This window comes from Geospiza fortis, unplaced genomic scaffold (genome assembly GCF_000277835.1).
Source record: "Geospiza fortis unplaced genomic scaffold, GeoFor_1.0 scaffold53, whole genome shotgun sequence".
NCBI classification, from domain to species: Eukaryota; Metazoa; Chordata; class Aves; order Passeriformes; family Thraupidae; genus Geospiza; species Geospiza fortis.
In genome coordinates, this window is record NW_005054305.1 from 10,447,088 (window position 1) to 10,466,819 (window position 19,732).

Below are 19,732 nucleotides of genomic sequence, written 5' to 3' on the forward strand. Positions count from 1 at the left end.
AGTATGTTCAACATCTATGTAATTTTTCTAAATAAAACAAAAAAAATTAAAAATAAGAAACTTACAGCACAGGGTTCATTTGGATTACAGAAGATAATCACAAACTCTAAGGGGTAAAAAATAATTTCACTTTCTTCAGAATCATGGATAGGATGTTTAAACATATTTTGGGCTTGCTATTTGATATTTCAGCTGTGTAAACATTAGTGAAGCAGTTTGTTATACTGCTGCTTCTTCTGAGCATTTATATTAAGTTAATTCAGAAGAAAAGTTGGCCGTGTCTACTTTCCCTCCTGGAAGGTCATTCTAATGGTGCTTTAGGCTTATCTTGGATTTTTCATTGAGTTCTATTCTTTAAGTAGGAGCTTCAGCACAGAAGAAAAGCAAGCTCGTGGGTGCATGACTGACAGAAGTAAGAAAAAAGATACATGGGTACCTTAGCTGGATAGAATCCTGGAAACAGCATAGGAAGCTTTTAACAGTTAGCAGAAGAACACTACCACTGAAAACATAGTTCAAGTCTTGGGAAAACTAATTTTCCCAGACAGGCAGTGAAGAAGTTCTCGGCAAGGGACTGGGTCAATATTCCCTCAGGTTATATTTCTGAAACTGTAACTGAATTGGAGCTGGCACTAAGGAATCAACGTAAGGGTTTATTTTGAGCTATAGTAGGAGTCTTATAGCCAGCTTAACATCAGTGATATTTTTAGATGTGGAGATCTTGGCCCATGGGATTTCATCTGAAGTGCTTTAATGTCTAATTCCCACTGACATCAGGGGCATTAAGCATTTAATTATTGCTGAAGCTTAAGTTACTTTTGCAACTGGAAACCAAACTTTTCACAAATTTCTTATGATGGATTTAACATGACTCAAATCCTATTGAGTTATGCATTTCCTTTGCACCTTGCTGTACCAGGGATCAACAAACAAAAAGTTTTACCCCCAAGGTGAAATGCTGGCAAGTACAGCCAGAACAAGAGAAAATTGTATTAAAAACCATCTCTTTATGCTCCTCAGCAGTACTCTTTTCCTTCTGTATGACTATGTGCTTCTACTGAAAAGCAGTTCTGGTGAGCCTTCTTTTTCCTCACAGAAGGACTCACAGGTGTTTTCTGTTGCTTACAATGCATTAAACCTTTGCTCAGCTTTCCTCCCTCCCTTACTCTCCTCTCTCACAAACATTTAGCTCAGGTGGTTCTCTAAGGCTTTGATACTTTGCAGCTGAGGAAAGAGCCATGCACTGCTTGGCAGGCTGACCTATTTCACAAACACAGGCAATTACTCCCACCATGGAGCAGCCCTTAATTCACAGCCAGGGACTGCAGAAGAGCTTTCTGGTGTGCAGCAATCCCCTGATGCCCTGGAAGGCAAGCAGCTGTTCCCTCCTGTGCAAAGACTGTGGCCTTGGGAAAGGAGACGTGGCTACACTCCTCCAAAGCTTGTCAGCTGAATCAATACTCCTTTAAAACTGTCAGCACCAAAGGCAAATGACAGCCACCTTCAAGCTCCTTTAATTTATGCCAGGATAATGTGTTGGCAAACTCCCTCAGTCCATCCTCCTACACTGAAGGCCAAGGACCTACATTTCCTATGGCAAATTTCTGTGATTATGTAAGTGTCTGTCTTCAGAAGTGCAAAGGGTTTCATTAATTTCATCCTGGGAAAGCAAAAATGAGCAAGCTAATTATATTAGCAACTTATTTAATTAATTGAAAATTTAGCCAAAGTATGTGGTGCTTGCTTTTCAAGATGTAAAGGCATCCTGTGCTGTGGATGCCTGCTGCATCGAGCCCACCTGGATTGGCATGCCATTTTTCCTCAACTCTGTTATCATGCGTGCCCTATAAAGTCATTTATTATACAAATTGGCTACTTCAATTCCTTTTCCTGGATGGTGTTTGCATTTTTAAAACACAGTGTGGAGTGTTTGCTCATTAGTCAGTATTCTTTAGCTGTCACTCAAAATAGCTGCATGACTTGATTCCCTTCTGGTTAAAAAAAAATTAACGGAGAAGCTGCCAGTCAAGTTTACCAAACAGTCCAACAACAGAGAAACTGTAAGCCCAGAATATTCTCCAGTTTCTGTAATTATTCACTGAGCAGAGTAATAGAATAATTGGCATTCATTACGTGAGTTTAAGTGTTCACATTATTGGCTTCTATTTTGAGGACATTATTACCATGGAGTAATAATTCAGTTCAGCTTGGTGATACCTAGAATACAATAGCTTTTGTAGAGTTAGGCAAATTTGTTAATATTCTACTTGCAAATATGTCAGTGAAATTGCTGCTTGATTCCTAAAGATGCAAAAGAAGTTTTTAAAGACAGGTGGCAAATCTTGATTATTTCAGAAAATAACTGATTTAGGTAAATATCCTTATTTAGGCAATGCTGCTAGTAAATTGCTATTTCAAAATCAGAGTATATACCCTGTAGAGCTCAGAAGTTCCAGATGTGGATATGGAATATGCCATTGGCCAAAAATGATAAATCCAAGTTGCAGTGTTTGATTGAATAATTGTACTGAGTATAGCAGGTAAGATATTTTTAAAAGGCCCATAAGGGTTTAGTGAACTAAATGACCCATAGAATTTATGCTCATAAATTTATGTTCATAGACTTTATGTTCAGTCCTCAAGTCTCTCAGATGAGGAAAACTGTTGGAATTTTATGCCTCTGAAAAACTAATCTAAGAAGAATTAATTCACCTAACAGTCATTGCCAGTGAATTAGCACGAAACCCGTTGGAAATTTGTGTGCACAAATATGAAGTCTTGAACAAATGTATCACTACTGTGATAATCTTCTGAATGACATCTTATGTTGGAAAAACTCCAGGAAAATGTCTCTCAAACTCAACCCAAAGGCATGCTAGTTGCAGCAGGCATTCTCAGCGTGCTTGAAACACCATGGTTAAACACTCTCTTGGGTGAGCACAGCCACAAAGCATCACCTCCAGTTGTAAGAAGAAAAACGAAGCCCTTCTTGATCTAAAATGTAAAAAGGTGCTAAGTTGGTAAGACAGCTTGATTTATATAGCTTTTGAGAAACAGCAGTTGTGATAATTCTGAATTGTAGTTGCTAGCCAAGTGCTTGAAAGAATGAAATAAATACCTGTCACTGCCCACAACTGTGAAACACATAATTCAAAAACATTCTCTCCTTCATGCTTTCACTTATTTTCAAAGCCCAGTTGCTTTTGATAGATTAAGTGGGACTCAACTGGCTCCCAAAATATACAAGCTGTATATATTCTTGGTGAACTGACTGCTCAGGAAAGAAGTTTCTGAAGATCCAGCTTAATGCTGATGAGTCAATGTCTGCAGTGCAGACACAGATTGTAGTGCTGGCTCATGGGTAGGGGTGCTCGAGTCCACTGATAAGCACAGCACTGATGCAGGCAGATAATTTGGTGTCTGAAAGTTTAACCAAGGAGCCTGCTGCCCCATGGTGCTGAGGTGCCATCAAAGCCATGCTCTTTGTGCCTTGGATAATAGGCTCTGCTTTAAAACTCCTGGGTTCCTACTCTTCAAAAGGCTTTGTACGTTGATGTTTCAGGCAAATCATTCAGCTCCTTTTTCTCTGGCTCATGCATCAGGAAAATGGATGTCATACTGACATTCTTCATCAGCTATTTTAAGAATAATGCAATGACTGCAGAGAGTACTAAAATATTTTGAGAAAAGGTGTTAGATCTGCAGAGAATTGTTAAATGTCCCATTCACAGGAGCACACACATTCTGGCAGCCAACGTTGCTCCTCTTGAAGAGCTTAGAGGAATACAATGGAGCTATAAGGGGAAATTTTGTCACCTTTTCAGCGTGGATAAAGGAGAGGGAATCTTATACTGGAGACAGAAATTATGTGTCTTATTAACTGAATATTGTCAGACAAAATTTTTTGTACAAACATCACTTGCATTTCCCAGAAGCCTCTGAGATACTCAGTTTATGAACTCTTTGCACTGAGAATAGGCTGTGTTGAGATCATGCCTATGACTTTATCTATTTTAATGTTAAATTATGAATTTATGGATCTAGGTACTGTGTGAATAGCATAAATTATTTTAATGCAGACAGAAACACAGGGTGATGGCAAATAATTACAAATATATTCCTGCAGTCTATGGAACTTTACCTGATTACTTGACTATTGTATTCAGAGTTTCCTCACCTCATTATGAGAAAGAGAGGTAATAAAAATGTATAAAGGCACAGGGCAGGGGTTATTCTGGTGACATAACTTAGGAAACAAGAGTGCTAGTCAGAACAGAAGAAAGTGAATTGAAATGCCCTACATAATGAAGGCTGCTTTGGAAAAACTAAGAAGCAGTGAATTTCCTTGCTGGCTTGATAGTTACTCACACAAGCAGACCTTTGTCCTCAATATGAAGTCTTGTATTAAAATATGCAGCAGGTAGCACCGGTAAAACTTGCTTTAAAATTCAGAAGAATATTCGTTTCCTATGAAATTCATTGATGTAGCAGGATCTTTTGTAAAAAAAAAAAAAAAATAATAATAAATAACCACAGTTACCAGGACTTAAAAAAACCTGTCTGCTTAAGGAAAGCAGATGAGCTGGCTTGGGGGGAAAGCCTGAAGAACAGCAAACAGGTGCTACCTGTGTGTGACTACACACAGGCTGGAAACCAGAGCAGAAACCAGCTTTGCTGGGACAGGATGCTGCTGCCAAGAGGAGTGAGCACGAGAGGGCAGTTGTCTGGTTTTATGGTGGACCACAACAGCTTTCTGAACCAGACAGCTCTGATCTTAATGCTCCAGTCATCAAGAGGTTTTATCAAAATGCAGATACCTGGGCACCAGTCGCAGCGCTGGGATGGGTACAGGGATGTGGAGATACCAGATGAGATGAACATAGGAAGGGAGGAAGAGAGATAAGAATCTGTAGCACCTCTACAGAAAACAAATATATGTGCTGGGAAACCTGTGGGAAAGCAAGAAATACAAGGAACATTGGGAAAAAAGACGTTTGAAAACCTTGCAGGGGAGGTGACAAAGAGAAAAGGAAGGTGTCTCAGGCAGCATTTGGGAGGGAGTGATGGTGAGTCCTCTTGGGGTCAGAAAAAGTAGAAGGAAAATATGTAGAACTGAAATGGACAAGATGTTTAATCTATGGTTAATTACTTTGTGAGAGGAGGTCTTGAGTATCTCAGAGATATATTAAATCACACTCCCCTTGATAGACATTGCTTTTCAAGAACAAAATAAGGAAAATATCCAAACAGCTTTGTATTCATATACTGTTCTAAGCATAATCAAAACAAAATTGCTGTCTCCTGTTTCCCAGATCAGGTTAAGATTTGGAAAAAAAAATTAATAATTTAAGTATGCTAGGTTATTGCAAAAGTATTGCATTTATTCCTTGGCTAGTATCAATGCCCATAATATGCTGTTTCAAACCAGTCAGAAACAGCAGTAGAAAAATCTGAAACTCATTACAGTATAACCAGGCCAGGAGTGCTAAGAGTTCAAATTAAATGCTAGGAGCTCAAAATAGAATTCATCTTGGTATCCTAACATTAAGACTTGTAGAGACATAGAGCGAATCTACATACAAACTGAATGGATTTCTCATTAATGTGAAATATTTTTTCCCACCAGTGCTGGGGTGTTTGGGGAAAGGTATTTTGTGTGTGCTCTAGTAAGAACCACAACTATTTTAAAAAAATGCCTAACCTATTTACTTCATCTCTCTGTGGAAGATTATTTACTCAACTAGATCGTGGCACTTTTTTTTCTCTAACTGGGAATCTGAACTCTTTGAAGTGTATTTTCATATTACCTTTCAAATCTCAAAATGGGATATTAGTTTGTCATGGTGTTGGTTTCGATTCTTTGCTTAGCAGTGTGTTTATGGCATAGCTCAGAGGGCTTTCTATGAGCTTTGTTTTCTAAAGAATAGTTATGTTTCTAATTGACTGAGAGGAATGAGTTATCTAAGTGCAGTAGCAGAGATAAGCTATTTTTCTGCAGGCTGAATGAAGAGTCATTCACAGTTGCACATCCAAACAACTACAAAAGCTGAAGGGAAATAGCATACCTTCACCCAGTCAAGGGCATGCACACTATCCTGTTTCCTTTCCAAATCGAAATTAATAAGATGCACCAGAGTAACCCTATTGTATCAGTCTAGTATTTTCACCAATACGTGTAGAACTACTGCTCCTGGGCTTTTATCAGTTGTTACTGGATTTTTATATTAAATTGTTTACTTATTTAATAAAGGCAGGGCAACGCCGACGATGGTGAGAAAGTGATGCATCTGACTCCATTGATATCAGAAGGTTAATTTATTGCTTTATTATACTGTAGTATTCTATACTATATTACACTACATCTAAACTGAATTTGCACAAGCACCCAACTCAACCCAGCTGCCCAGAATCTCGTGACTGTCTGCTGACCGACAGTCTGCACACGTGCTTGGCCCTGATAGGCCAAGGAAACAAAACACCATCACTCTGGGTAAACAATCTCCACATTGCATTCTACTTTGGCACAACACAGGAGCAGCGAATGAGATAAGAATTGTTTTGATCATTCTTTTCTCTGCTTCTCTCACTGCTTCTCTCAGGTTCAGAGAATGTGAATCCCACATACTTAGGTAACTGTTATAGATTGAATGCTTTATTATTGTTATTCTCTTTGTTAAAATGTCACAGCGATGTGAGTTGATAACTTCTTGATCATCAATGTCATAAAAATGCCTTGCTAATCTGCTGTCACACTGTATTAAAAAAACAATAAATCAAATAAATATTAGGCATGCAGCTGACTGTCACTTCCCCCTTTGTGTCGGCAGAGAATCTGATTTACAGTCGCACTGCTGTAAAACTAATACTCACTTATACTGCACTTTGAGGTAGATGTTCAGTAATCTTTAAAACATGATCTAAGTGTTTGAATTCCATTTGCAGGGCCCTCTTTGTGTTCTGTGTCCAGCACAAACTATTTCATGTTCCAGCCTGGAGGACCCTGCCGTGTATGTCTGGAGACACTGAAACATTACATTTTAACAAAATATTGAAGTAGATGAGTTCAAGAAAAGGAGAGTGCCTATTAACATACATTCTTCAAGCAGCAAAAATAATGAAGCCTCATTTCCTGCCTTAACCACTGCCCTGAGAATATATCCATTTTTTTCTCAGATCCCCTGGTTTGTCACACTGTGCTGTTCACTCCCTGCTTTATTCTGAGTTCTCTCTCATGACATTGGGTTTGGATGGCTAAGAGGCAATATCTGCTGGGATTAGCTCAAAGTTACATCTTTGTGAATTTGCCAGCTGCCAGGGACATATTTATTCACTTATTAATTGGTCCCTAGCTGTTGCAATAAAAATGCCTGAAGGCATAAAAATGCCTGAAATTCAGGCATAAAAATGAAATGCCTGAAGTCCGCTATACTTTAAGTAGGAACATTTCTTTGGGCCCTTCTCTAGCTGCTGTCTTCCCTAAACCTCACAGAACTCAGCATCTTTGAGACATCTGTCTCTGTGTCAAATTTTGTTGAAATCACTTGGTCATTCTTAACAATTGCCATACAGCACACTGATGTGCAGATGTATAAAGAAACAAATCCAAAAATTTTAAAAGGAAGTGTGCTCAGAAATAAACATTAATATAGATTATCTTGACTTTAATTCAGCAGAAAATAATAGAAATGTCAACTGTGTACTCAGGTAACAAAGAATTAGAGGTGAGACAGTAGAATTCTGCAAACCTTTTTGTTTATTGGATATCAAGTCTTGTTACCCAGACTTGTAATCATTCACTGACAAGCTCAGAAGTCAGAATGATCACAGCAACTATAATGAATAATGTATAATTTCTTTTTTTTAAGTTCATATGACTTAAAATCACATGAGATCTTGAGGCAGGAAGGAGTAGAGCTCATTTAAAGTGTACTAAAATCTGTCATCTAGATGGATATGGAAATTAGGAGAGAATAAGTGAGGGAGTGTTCAGGAGCACCTACTAAATGCCTGTCCTTGCTCTCCTCTTGTTTGATAGACTTATGGATGATGACATGTATCATTTGCCAGCTGGGTTTCCAGTGACTGGCATTTCCAGGCTTTGCACAGAGATGTGAGGGTAGCTGATGGTGCTTAGGACAGCTGCCATCACAGGCCAATCTGACTGACTGGCCAAAACTTATCACCACCAACTAAATAGGGTTTAATACAGGAAAGTGTATTTTACAATCAGAAACACACCCATAAGATGGGTGTGACAGGCCCATTGTCTGTCTTGGAAAACAGTAATTCAGAAGATTGCACAGCAGGAGAGAGAAGAGCTTTTTGTGACATCTCAGTGTCAAGGTGACACTTTGAACCTTATATTGATCCATGCATGAAGAGGAAAAAATATACAGTAGAGACATTAAAAAGATCAAACCACTTTGAACACCACCAACAAGACCACTGTGCCCTGTTCTGTGACTCACACCTCCTGGAGGAACGAGCTACTCAAGGAAATTCAAAGGACAGGAAAAAAGTGGTCTCAGAGGCCATCAGTCAACCATTGGGATATAAGTCTTTTAGGAACTCATAAGCCTAGAATATTGGGGAAAGGCTGAAGAAGTAATTCAATCACTCTCTCTGGGTACTTATACATTTGAAAAAAAAAAAAGTTTAATGACAGGAGCCAGGGGAACTTTTTCAATCTTCCAGACAAGTAGCAGAAATGGAAATTAGATTCATTTAAACTTGCAACAAGGAGCAAATTTTTAGCACAAGCCACAGATAAACATTGGAAAAGCTTTTCAGAGGAAATTTTGAGTCATTATTTTGCTTGGTATATTCAAATTGCACCAGTTTTTCTGACTGCATGTAATATATAACTCTAAATATGCCATACATACAGAATGTGTGTAATACTTACCTGCATATATCATGTGCATATATTCCAACTATATCACTCATAGGTAGATATGAGTGGCAGATATATAGCTGTAGATCTTCCTTACTGAAAATGAATAATTTTGCAACTAATAATGAAGACAAAGATGTAAATAAGAGACCTAAAATAATCCAAGCATGGCATGAGCTGGAAGCAGAATTAATCTTCAAAATACACTGAATATTCTTCAAAACAGCTTGTTAGGCTTTGCTTCAATTTACATTATCTCCACAATAGGTGAAAATATGGATTTTCTTTTGAGGTGGAGGAGGAGAGGTTAGTGATTGCTTTTTCACTAACAGAAAAATGTCTATTTAATGAATTACTGTGAAAATACACTTGAACTTTTATCGAAGCGAAAGAAACATAGCAAAGAGTTTGATCTAAAGGAAACTTCATGTACTAACATGAAGTAAGAGCTCCAGTTTTTCCTTTGCTAAGTGGAATTGAACAAATACTAAATTGATTTCTTTTTCAGAGTGACACTAATAGTGTTTTGTCCCTAAGCATCATATCAGGCATTATCCTCAACATCTCTTGTGAGCTTAGAGAAGTTTAAAAGACAAACACAAAAAAATGCTACGTATACAAAATGTTTCTTAGACAAATTGTGTCAAATAAGGTACTAACTTCAGACCGATTTTAATGTTCAAGTGGGAGAAATATCAGTTCCTTAATGAGGGCTAAAATTTATCTCCTTTCAGAAAGCCAATATGAGCCTATGAACCATTGAAAGCCAATCCTAAAATCATGACTTAAGGAGATTTAAGGGCCCCATGATATCTTTGCATGGAGTCAATATTTTTTTTGCCAGTGACCTGGTCCCAGGTTATTGATTTGTAATAAAACTTGGTATAAGATATTTGGGATATTTTTCATGCCAAAATGCATCTTGGCTTCTTGTCTTGTCTGTGTTGGATGCTGGCCACAGCTAGTGAAATATCTTAAAAAAAATCTCTGGTGTATTTGAAATATTGATTTAGCCCTTCCTTTTCCAAATCCTCAGCAGACATTTCTAGAGCCAGTGTGATAGTGCTATTTGAAGTTTAGGATACTCACTATGGCTTGGAAAAAATACTCAGAAGAGATAGTTTGAATTTGCCAGATTCTATTTCTGATATGTTCCACCATATTGCAGCCAGTATGATCATTTCAAGCTGTTTTGCTTGTGGGATGCTTGCAGAAAACATATCAGAAATCTTGGTTAATAGTAAAAATATATATCTTTCATCAGCTCGTTTCAGGCTTAGAAAAATTGTCTTCAGCTGTTTACTACTGAGGACTTTGAGTAGAAAACTGATGCCCTGGAAAATTTTAATTTTTAAAACTCTGAAGGTCCATGAAATATTATGCTTAATTCATTTGAATCCTACACAACTTCAGTCAAATCAATGGCTGAAAACCAAAGGTAGATAAATTCAGACTGAAAAAGTGCATATTTAATGGCAAGGCAAGTGTCCCTTGGAAGGATGTTTTGTCCCTTGTTTAAAACTTTTGAATTCCTATTCACTTCTTTGAGCACAATTATGGAATTCACTTGGAGTTCATGATGCAATGCTGTGTGGTTTGTGTTTTACATTGATTGTTACTGTGCTGTCTCACTTTCAGTAGATCTCTACATCTATGAAGCACTTTACTGAAGTATCAATTTTTTTACATGTTTCGCTAAAAAAATTAAGATGGTGAATTTGTTGTGACTATATTAAACTAAAACACAAAAAATTTTATAGGTGCTTCCTTTTCCAGAATTTGTACTTTTCTCTACAGGCATTGAAAAATTGTATTTGTAGTAACCTTCCAATTCTCCCAGGTATTCAGTGCATTCTTCTCCCACATCCTCTCATTAAATCTCAGAAAATAATGTGACAGCTTTGATATTCTCAGACATCCATTTTTGAGGCAGCCAGTACATTGTAGGTCACTGGCAGGTGGTGAGACACCCTTCAGAGGAAGGAGGGTTTACAGTATTTTGAGGAATGTTTCATGTATCCCTGTGCAAGGAAAAAGTAATTTTCTTGAGTGGTCCTGGAGGGAACAGACACAACCTGGCCCCTTAAGCCATGACCATATGTACAGTTTGTGCATGCAAAAATATATTGAAATGAGGTGATTCATGTGATGGGTTGACCTTGGACTGCAGACAGACACCCACCCAGCTGCTCATTTATTCTGCTTCCCCAACAGGACAGAGTGAGAAAGAGGATAAAAAAGGTAGGAGATATTTTGCCAGTTACCACCATAGGCAAAACAGACTCAACTTTAAATATAATAATTTATACAATTTATTGCCAGTGAAAACACGTGGATAGTGAAAAACATGGACTAATTAAATCAGGATTTCTCCCCTGTATTCCCTTTTTACCAGAATAAACTTCATTCTTTCATCCCTGACCCTTCTCCCTTCCCCTTCCACGTGGAACAGGAGGATGGGGAATGGGGAGTTGCAGTCAGTCTGTACCATTTTCTCACTCCTTTTGCTTTCTCCTCACACTTTTCATTTGCTTCAGCATGATATCTCTCCTACATGGTATAGTTCCTTCAAGAAAAAACTGCCCCAGTGTGGGCTTTCCAAAGACCTTACTTTCCTTCAAGAATTATCCAAGGGCTGCAGGCTGTAAACAATCTCCATCATGGTCCTTCACAGGCAGTGGGAAATTACCTGCTCCACCATGATTCTGTCACACAGTTGCCTGGAGAGCCTCATCCCCTTCCTTCTTCTCTGCTGCTCTCTCATCCTTATTTCCCCCCCACCTCTGCCTATTGGACATTTTTAAACGTCCATTCTTAAATATGTTTTCCAGAGGCACAAACATATTGGCTGGCGGGCTCAGCTGCATTCTGCATATCACTTTGTAGCTGTCTGGAAATTGGCTGGAAACAACTGTGTCCCACATGGGACAGGCTCTGACCTCTCCTCATGGAGGCCACCCCATGTGTCTCTCTGCCAACACTTGGGCACCTGACACCCAATCAGAAAAGAGTTAGGAAACAATTAGAAAACAGTTCCATGGAGAATTGATTAGGAAACCGATGCGGTTTGTAGCACCACCATGCTTTCAATTCAACAGATTTATTTCCAAATTTTGTGACCATTTCAGTTCTAATTTTGTATTGTTGCTCTGAGAGTCGTTAATACAAATTTTTACTTTCTTGCCCTTTTTTGATGTGTGGGTTCAGTCCACACCTGCAGCAGTGCCAAGCCAGCCACCAATGTCTGGTAGGCCCCTGCCCTCTGAGCCGAGAAGGATGGCATGCAAACCTTGGGGCAGGTGACACAGTGACTTTGCAAAATAAATAAATGCTAATGCTAATTTTTTCACTATTCATGCTTATGCACTCTTACAGACTAAGTAATATATATTTTTTTAATTTTGTGTATTCATTAATAGAAGACAAATAATTTAAATTGTATTTACTGTGCATTTTGTTGGGAGGCGGGGGTGGGGGGAGAGGGGGGCTCACTTTAATATTTTTCCAAAGCATCTCCCATAAAAGAAGTTCCAGCTGATCTTGTTAGATGCCATGGAATGAAAATCTGTGTGGCTGGTTCCTCCAAATCAGTGAAATATATGAGGACAGAATTTGAACAGAAGCTGCATAAGCAAGAGCATATAAAACCTTGACAGAAGAATGACGGCGAAATCACAGAAATGTGAGCCAGCAGAAAGGCATCCCCTCGAGAGTTAAGTTCTAACAGGATTTTTACATGTCTAGTAAACTCCATCTTTTTCTCTTTCTCCTGCTGGGTGGCAGGGAGAAGGGCTGCTGCTGCTGCCATAGGTGCTGTGGAAGGTGTCTGTGCATTGGACAGAGCAGTGCAGGTGGAGCTGTCTCCCATAGATGGTGCCCTGTATTTAACTTAGCATTAGGTTGTCATTATATTTCTTAAGAGCTAATGGCAGGGTGTTGGTTCTGCTTGGGGTTGCTGTATTCTCCAAATAATCCCTCGATTTCTTGCAGGAGACTCAAGGCTTTGAAAGCCCTGAAATTTAGAAATCATGGAAATGAGCCTGGAGTCAGTGGGTATGTTTGTGCTGCACATACTTCACTGGAATAAAAGACACCAAATTACCTAACAGACAAGGAGTCTAGCTGTGAAAGTACAGAATCTAAGTTTAGACTCCTAACAGGCAAAATGGTCTCATGCTGTCTTGCCAAGCCTGGCAGCACACAGACTGCTCGGCACACATGAGTACCTGGTGGCTGTCACTGCCCGTGGAGGACTGGACTTGATTGGTGGCTAATGAGGACTCCTAAACTGAAAGTTTTAAGTTTAACACATATTTAGTAGAGCAAGAAAATAACAAATCTTAGAAAAATGTAATTGAAGGGGAAGAGATCACCCAGCATGGGAGCTAGTAACTGGCCTTAGCTGGGGTATTCTGACAGTGAGACTTCCATTTGAGTATCTGAAGCAGCCAATTACTTCTACAGATAGAGGAGAAGGTAGTGGAGCTTTTGGTGTCTGTGAAGAAAGAAAGATCTCAATTACTTACTGTGGTCTTTTGAAAGACAGGAGAGAGCCATCTTCCATGGTTCTTGTGGTCCCTGCATACCCAGTTGCTTCTCTCTATCTGTGTTGATTGTATTCATAGTTTCTAATACAATTTCTGAAACATTAACAAAAACTGGGTAAAATAGTTAGTTTGGATTTAGGGGCAAGGCTAAGGAAAACTGTGCTTTATTTTATCTTGAAATGAAATTATGACCATTGTCTGTGTATTTAAAGGTATGAACAGGGTTGCTGCTCAGCAGAAGCTTCTCAACACTGTCTAAAGTTAGATTTGTTAAGGTGGATGAGACTCTGAGTGCAGAAAGAGATAAATCATTAGGCAGGTGTCCTGTACAGACCCTAAGAAACTGCTAAAGATAGATAAAATAAGCCAAACTTTTGCCATTTAACTTTGGTCCTCTACACAGAGTCCAGACCACTACTGGTAAAAAATTAGGAGTAGGTAAAATGAATAAGGCTGAAAGTAATACAATACAAACAGTATTTCTTGGTTTTCAGGGCAATGACAAGTTGTTGTGGAGAGGCAAATTAAAGAAGCAGCTGGAAGTTGTAACATCAGAAGTGTCTATTGAAAGCAGCTGAGAGGAATAATGGGAGACATTATTCCTATATATGTGCTAGCATGTTCTGTGACTATTGTGTAACACAAAGGAGGAGTAATATCAGGTGTAATTCTGAATTATATTTCAACAGGGAAGAGTTCCTAACACACATTATGCTGCATTAATCCCCCTTGGTATGCAGTGGGAGAAAGTTAAGCTGAACGTTGGCAAGCTGATGAAACCATCTGTGTTGCCTTGAAAATCCTCAGCTATGAATAAAGGCTGTGGCAAAAACTGGAAATGTGAACTACTGGAGACTCATCCTCAGACACTGATACTCCCATGTTTGTGAGTAGGAAACAGTCTGAGTGTAAAACCACAGGAGTGGAACATTTCAGTAGGGTGCCATTTCAATCTAGTCACAATCAGATATAGTGGGAGTTAAGAAAAAAGAAAAAGGTTTTTTTCTGACCTCAGGAAGCTTATTTCAGTTGAACAGAAAGCCTTTGATCTTGGTTTATGACAGCTAATACATGACAAACTTGTTGACGTGGAAAGATAATAGGATTATTTTGGCAATATGTTTATGGGGAAACAGCCCAGATGAGAGCAAGAGCTTATATTGTTATCCATTCAGAAAATAGGAACACATGAAACAAAAGTAAGATTCATCTTTAGGTTTCATCTCACTGTATTGATCAGGGAATGAGATCCATGAGCATGAAACACATACTGATGACCTGGACACGCGGCCCTTGGTGTGACCAAGAGCTGCCCTTAAAGCTTGCAAAGCCTCCTGTGTACTAAACCACATATGGAAGAACAGTATGTACACCATGACACACATTGCTGTCATACACTGTGTTTGGGAACAAAAGAATTAGTGCAGAAACCCATGGACTCTTTCCAAGCTGCCTGCAAGGCTGCCTCCACGTGAATCTTTAGCTTGTGCCTACGCTTGCAGAGCAGTGTGGCAAAAGATGTGTAAATATAGCAAGACATTTTCTGAAGCTGGAGGGATACAGTCATGCTGTTTCTTAAAGGACTAAGATGTGAATATTATAGATCCTTGGCTGTGGTTCAGAGAAGCACCTGGAAGCCTGGATGCATGAAATGTCACTTCCCCAGCTAAGAAGGAAAATCAAAAAATAGGCTTTCTTAAAATAATGTTTCAAAGTCTCACATCCCAGGCACTGTTGTCACACCTAGATGTCCTGCTGCATTTGGTATTCCTGCTTTTAAATGAATTTACTCCTGGAAATGCTGAGATGAGTACAAGTTTTAAAGGAAGGATGAAGCAGACAGACACCTTGGCAGGAGTTTGATTTCTGAAATCAGATTGAATGTCAAGGAGCACTTTCTCAGATCAGTTCATTCATTTGTAGGGTTTCCAGCTGACTCGAGCTGTTCTGCCCTTATGCTATATAGGATTTATGTACTGATATAATTAGAAAAAAAGTCATTTATGGACCTGGATATACCTTCAATATTTCAAGTCCAAATCAGGTTTCCCAAAAATGCCATTTAGGTGAATTCCATTGATTTTGACCTAATTATTCAAGCTTGCTTACTTCCTTGAAACAATAATACATTTGTGAATGTATTCATCTCTGCATACATTTTCTTTTCCTTCATAGCATTTGCTTTCACTCGTGAAAGTCATGTATGTTAGTTTTTTATTTTGTCTTCAATGAGCTGTAGTTCATCGTAGTGTATTATGTAATTATATTTAAAGCATACCCAGAGAAATGCCACAATCTATAAAATGCAAGAACATATCATATATGGGGAAATTAATAATTTCAGGGGAAAAAAATTAAAATTATGATTGAATCAAAGCAATCCTCTTCTTTGTTTATCAGACAGAAAGTCTTATATACTCTCACTATGTTAAGAACATCCAAAACTCATTTGTAATTAAAAAGATGTCATTCCTTTATACAAATTAAGTAATGCAAACCATTCAAAGAATAAAAGAGGTTGAATTGTATTTTTCACTCAAAACATATTATAATTAGTTCCTGGCAGGATGTTGTCCTGATACAATGCACTATTTTCTTTCTGTTGTGACTGTTGTGGATGGGCTATGCTGCAAAGGCTGAAAGTGGGTATGTACACTCCCACTCTTTTCTTTTTACAGTATTTCAGGTGTCCACTTTAGAACTATTCAAAAGCATCCTTTTGCTGATGAAAATTGTGATGTTTTTCCTGTGCAAAGCCTGCATTTCTTTCCTCTTCAGGACAGAACTTTAGAGATCAAATCACATACTGCAGAAAGTGTTGAAAGGTTCAGCTTTAGAAAAGAAAGAAACATGGAGCATGCTTTCATGCTTTCTAAGACCATTTTGGAGAATTCCTGCTTTCTTGTTCTTGTAACAGTCTGTGGTGGATGAACATATAGCTGCTTGTGTACATATTCACTGGGAATGGCTATTTAGTCTTAATTTCCAAGATCAAGACCCCAAATATAAGACTCATAATACAAGAGAGTCAAACACACCAGAAAGCTGCTGCAGTACCCAAAAAGAGTGCAGAGACTGCAGATGAGCAAGTGGCAAAGCTGATTCTTATTCTTCATGGACAGTGGCCCCACAGATCTTGTCCAATCTCTGTTCATTTCTGAGTGGCAAGTAAGTCTTCCTGACTGCACCTGCATTGCTACAATGTTTGTTTGATAGTAATAGAAATTTATTTTAGCTCCTCTTTGAAATAGGGATGAAGAGCTTTATATGAACATATACTCAACAAATGCATCAATATATTCTAATTTATGAATTATCCATTTAGTACTACAATAATTCACTATATTTCTAACCATTCCCGGTGAATTACTTATATGGTGACATTTATTAGCAAACTGCCATTTGCATCACTTCTACATCATTCTTCTCATTATTAATTTATTTTCAATAATTCTTTAGTGCTTGGTCTCATCAATAAAGAAAAATGGATGGAGCCCATGAAGCATTTAACTTTATCTTAATTCTATATCCCCAATACCACTGCCAATAGCCAAGAGCAGACACAGAATATATTAACTGGCAATTCCTCCCTTTTGTGCATTCCCTTGTCTCCTTTTCTCTCCTGTATGCCAGTATCCCTGAGTTTGTTCTGTAAACGCAGAAGATGATTCCCTATTAATGACTATTTAAATAACAGAATTACATAGCTATTGTACTTGCTTCCTTATGTCCCAGACAGTGACTATGAATTAATTAGCATTAGAACAGTGGAAATTCCTGTGAGTTTAACATTGTATTTTGTGTGCATTATTGAATGATTTTACACTTCCTAATGCAAAACTGATGATATCTCTTCAAACCTCTGGGGGAGTGTGTGAGGTCATTAAAGTTAGATTTGCAAAGAAAATATATGGATTTCTCGCTCATATTATTTTTCCTGTGCTGATAATGCTATTCTTGAGTTCTTGTTCAGAGTGGCTTGTTTGTATTGAAAGATTCTTTATCCTATCCATCTACCTTTCCCAACTTTTCATTTCATGAGGGAAATGAACTGTGTTTTCTCAATACTTAAAGCATTCCTACAGGAAAACAAGAACTTACATTTTCAGCTCCCAGGGTTGTCATCAGAGATAATGGAAACAGAAAGGCAGCTCAGTGTGAAAAAGCAAATATACACATCAGAAATGAAAACACCAATTTATACCATGTCTCTTTTCTGTCTTCATTGCTGATAGCTTATTTTGTCCATGAAGGAAGGTTCCAGAAGTAACTTCAGTGTTTTTTTCATGCAGGCATCTGCATGGGAAGAAAAATTATGAATTTTATTAAAAATTCTCCCTGGAATCCTAAGTTTGCTTTATATATCTGCTGATTGTGTGTTAATTTTTTACTTTTAAAATGGGGGGCTTTTCAATTCATGGATTCATGGGAGCTCACAACATTATTAGCACCCTGCCAGAGAGGGAGAAACACTGGCAAACAGAATCCCTCCTGAAAGCAATGAATGTCTCTGTACTACTTACTGAGCAAAATCTTAGTGTGTTATGCCAAGTGAATTGTTTAAATAGACTTTATCTCCATAACTTACTTTTTTTCTCTTTTAAAATAATCTTTTTTTGTCTTCTTTCAAAGTAAATAGCAACATGTATTTAGGCTTAAATTTAACATTTGCTATTAATACAACTTCCTAAAATTTATAATATTTAAGAAATATATTCTTGATTGTTAAGTTCTAAAGAAAGCTGTTTAATTGGGAAGAAAAATACTAGCTATGCATCCAGAATTAAAGCTTGTTGAAATGATTAAACAGCTTTTAACAGCAGACAAAAGAAATGTTTTCTTCATGACAGTTTGATTTACTTCAATAACTAGTTCAAAGTTAAGGAACTGCTTAGAAATAGAATAAGCTGAAACATCATTATCATTAAATGGCCTATGAATAAATTCTCAGTCTGGGATCCTGAGACTTATGAATTCATTCATTAGCTGTATGTAAAATTAGCTTTGGTAGTAAACCAGTTTTAAATATAAAATGCTTGATACATTTTTCCTCTGTATACAACATTTATTGCAATTTTATTTAAATAATAAATACACTTGAAAGGCAAGGATTTTGCATTTCAATTGCAATTCCCATTTCCATCCAAAGCAGCTGGATACAAGGCGTAAGTAAATAAAAATTAATCTTCTAGTAAAGAAGAATTATCATTCATTTCTACCAGAATGCTGTGTAAGTATTTATCATTTGAATAATTATGCTGATCTATACCATTTTTTAAGTGGGAATGTAAGGTGTTTTTCTGGTAGTGTCTGGAAGCAACAGATTTGTTTAAAAGTCAGATTCATTGCAAAGCAGCATTTTTTCCCTAAATTTAACTACTGACAAGAATCAAATACCCTTGAGGAGAAAAGAATAATATACATTTAAAATACATATAGGGAAAGGTCTATTTTTTTAACAATTGCTTTACAGTTTTTGTATTTTCACAAAACTAATGTTTTAAATCTTATGAGAAATAATTTCATATTGAATGCTTTAAATATTTGTTATGTTTTACTAAAATATTATCATTTAGGGCCTTGTTAATAGGCAGTTCTGTGATATATTGGAGATAGAATGGCTATATAAATTAAAATATATCATGCCCTACTTTAGTGCATCTTTACTCACTATTTTAATTCTGTAAAAAATTCCAACATTTTAAAAATAAATGTAATTTCCAGATGGAAGAAAGTAAGTTCTGACATTTTCTATTTATTAAAATTCTGTTTAAAAGGGGTGAAAATATCAAAATGGTCAATTTTTTCCCTCAGCAAGAATAAGACAGTTTAAATTTTGATGTAACAAGAGTAAAATAAATTTATTTTTAATAGATTTTATGTAGATTTATGCTCACATTGTCATTGATTTAGTGTTTATGTAGATGATGCTGGCATTTTAATTAGAAAGTCTTGGTTGCTTTATATTAGGCTTCTTTAATGGCTTATCAAAATCAGAAAATTCGTATTCTTTCTTGAAAACATAAACCACAGTAGGTCCCCTTCAATCACAGCAGTTGACAGAGACACCTATTCCTGACTTGCTCAAAGTTGTGAATTAATTAATCTGTTTCAAATATGTGATTGCTAGGGAAGAGTTTCAGAGTGTGGTTTAATAGCTGTTCTTGTTTGTGTGCATCCAGCATTGGGCAATGAAATCTCAGCAGCAGAGGTTCGTTTCTCTGAGTAAAGGAGAAGGAAGAGATTTTATTGTGCCAGCGGTGGAGAACATATTTAAAGCAGCAAGGATCTC

The 19,732-nt window shown here is 37.4% G+C and overlaps 1 protein-coding gene across 1 annotated transcript in view; it reads left to right on the forward strand.

Annotated features, from left to right (window-relative positions):
- XKR4 (XK related 4) overlaps nucleotides 1–19,732 on the forward strand; it is a 79,510-nt gene that overhangs the window by 52,967 nt on the left and 6,811 nt on the right. The gene's annotated exons all lie outside the window — the stretch shown is intronic.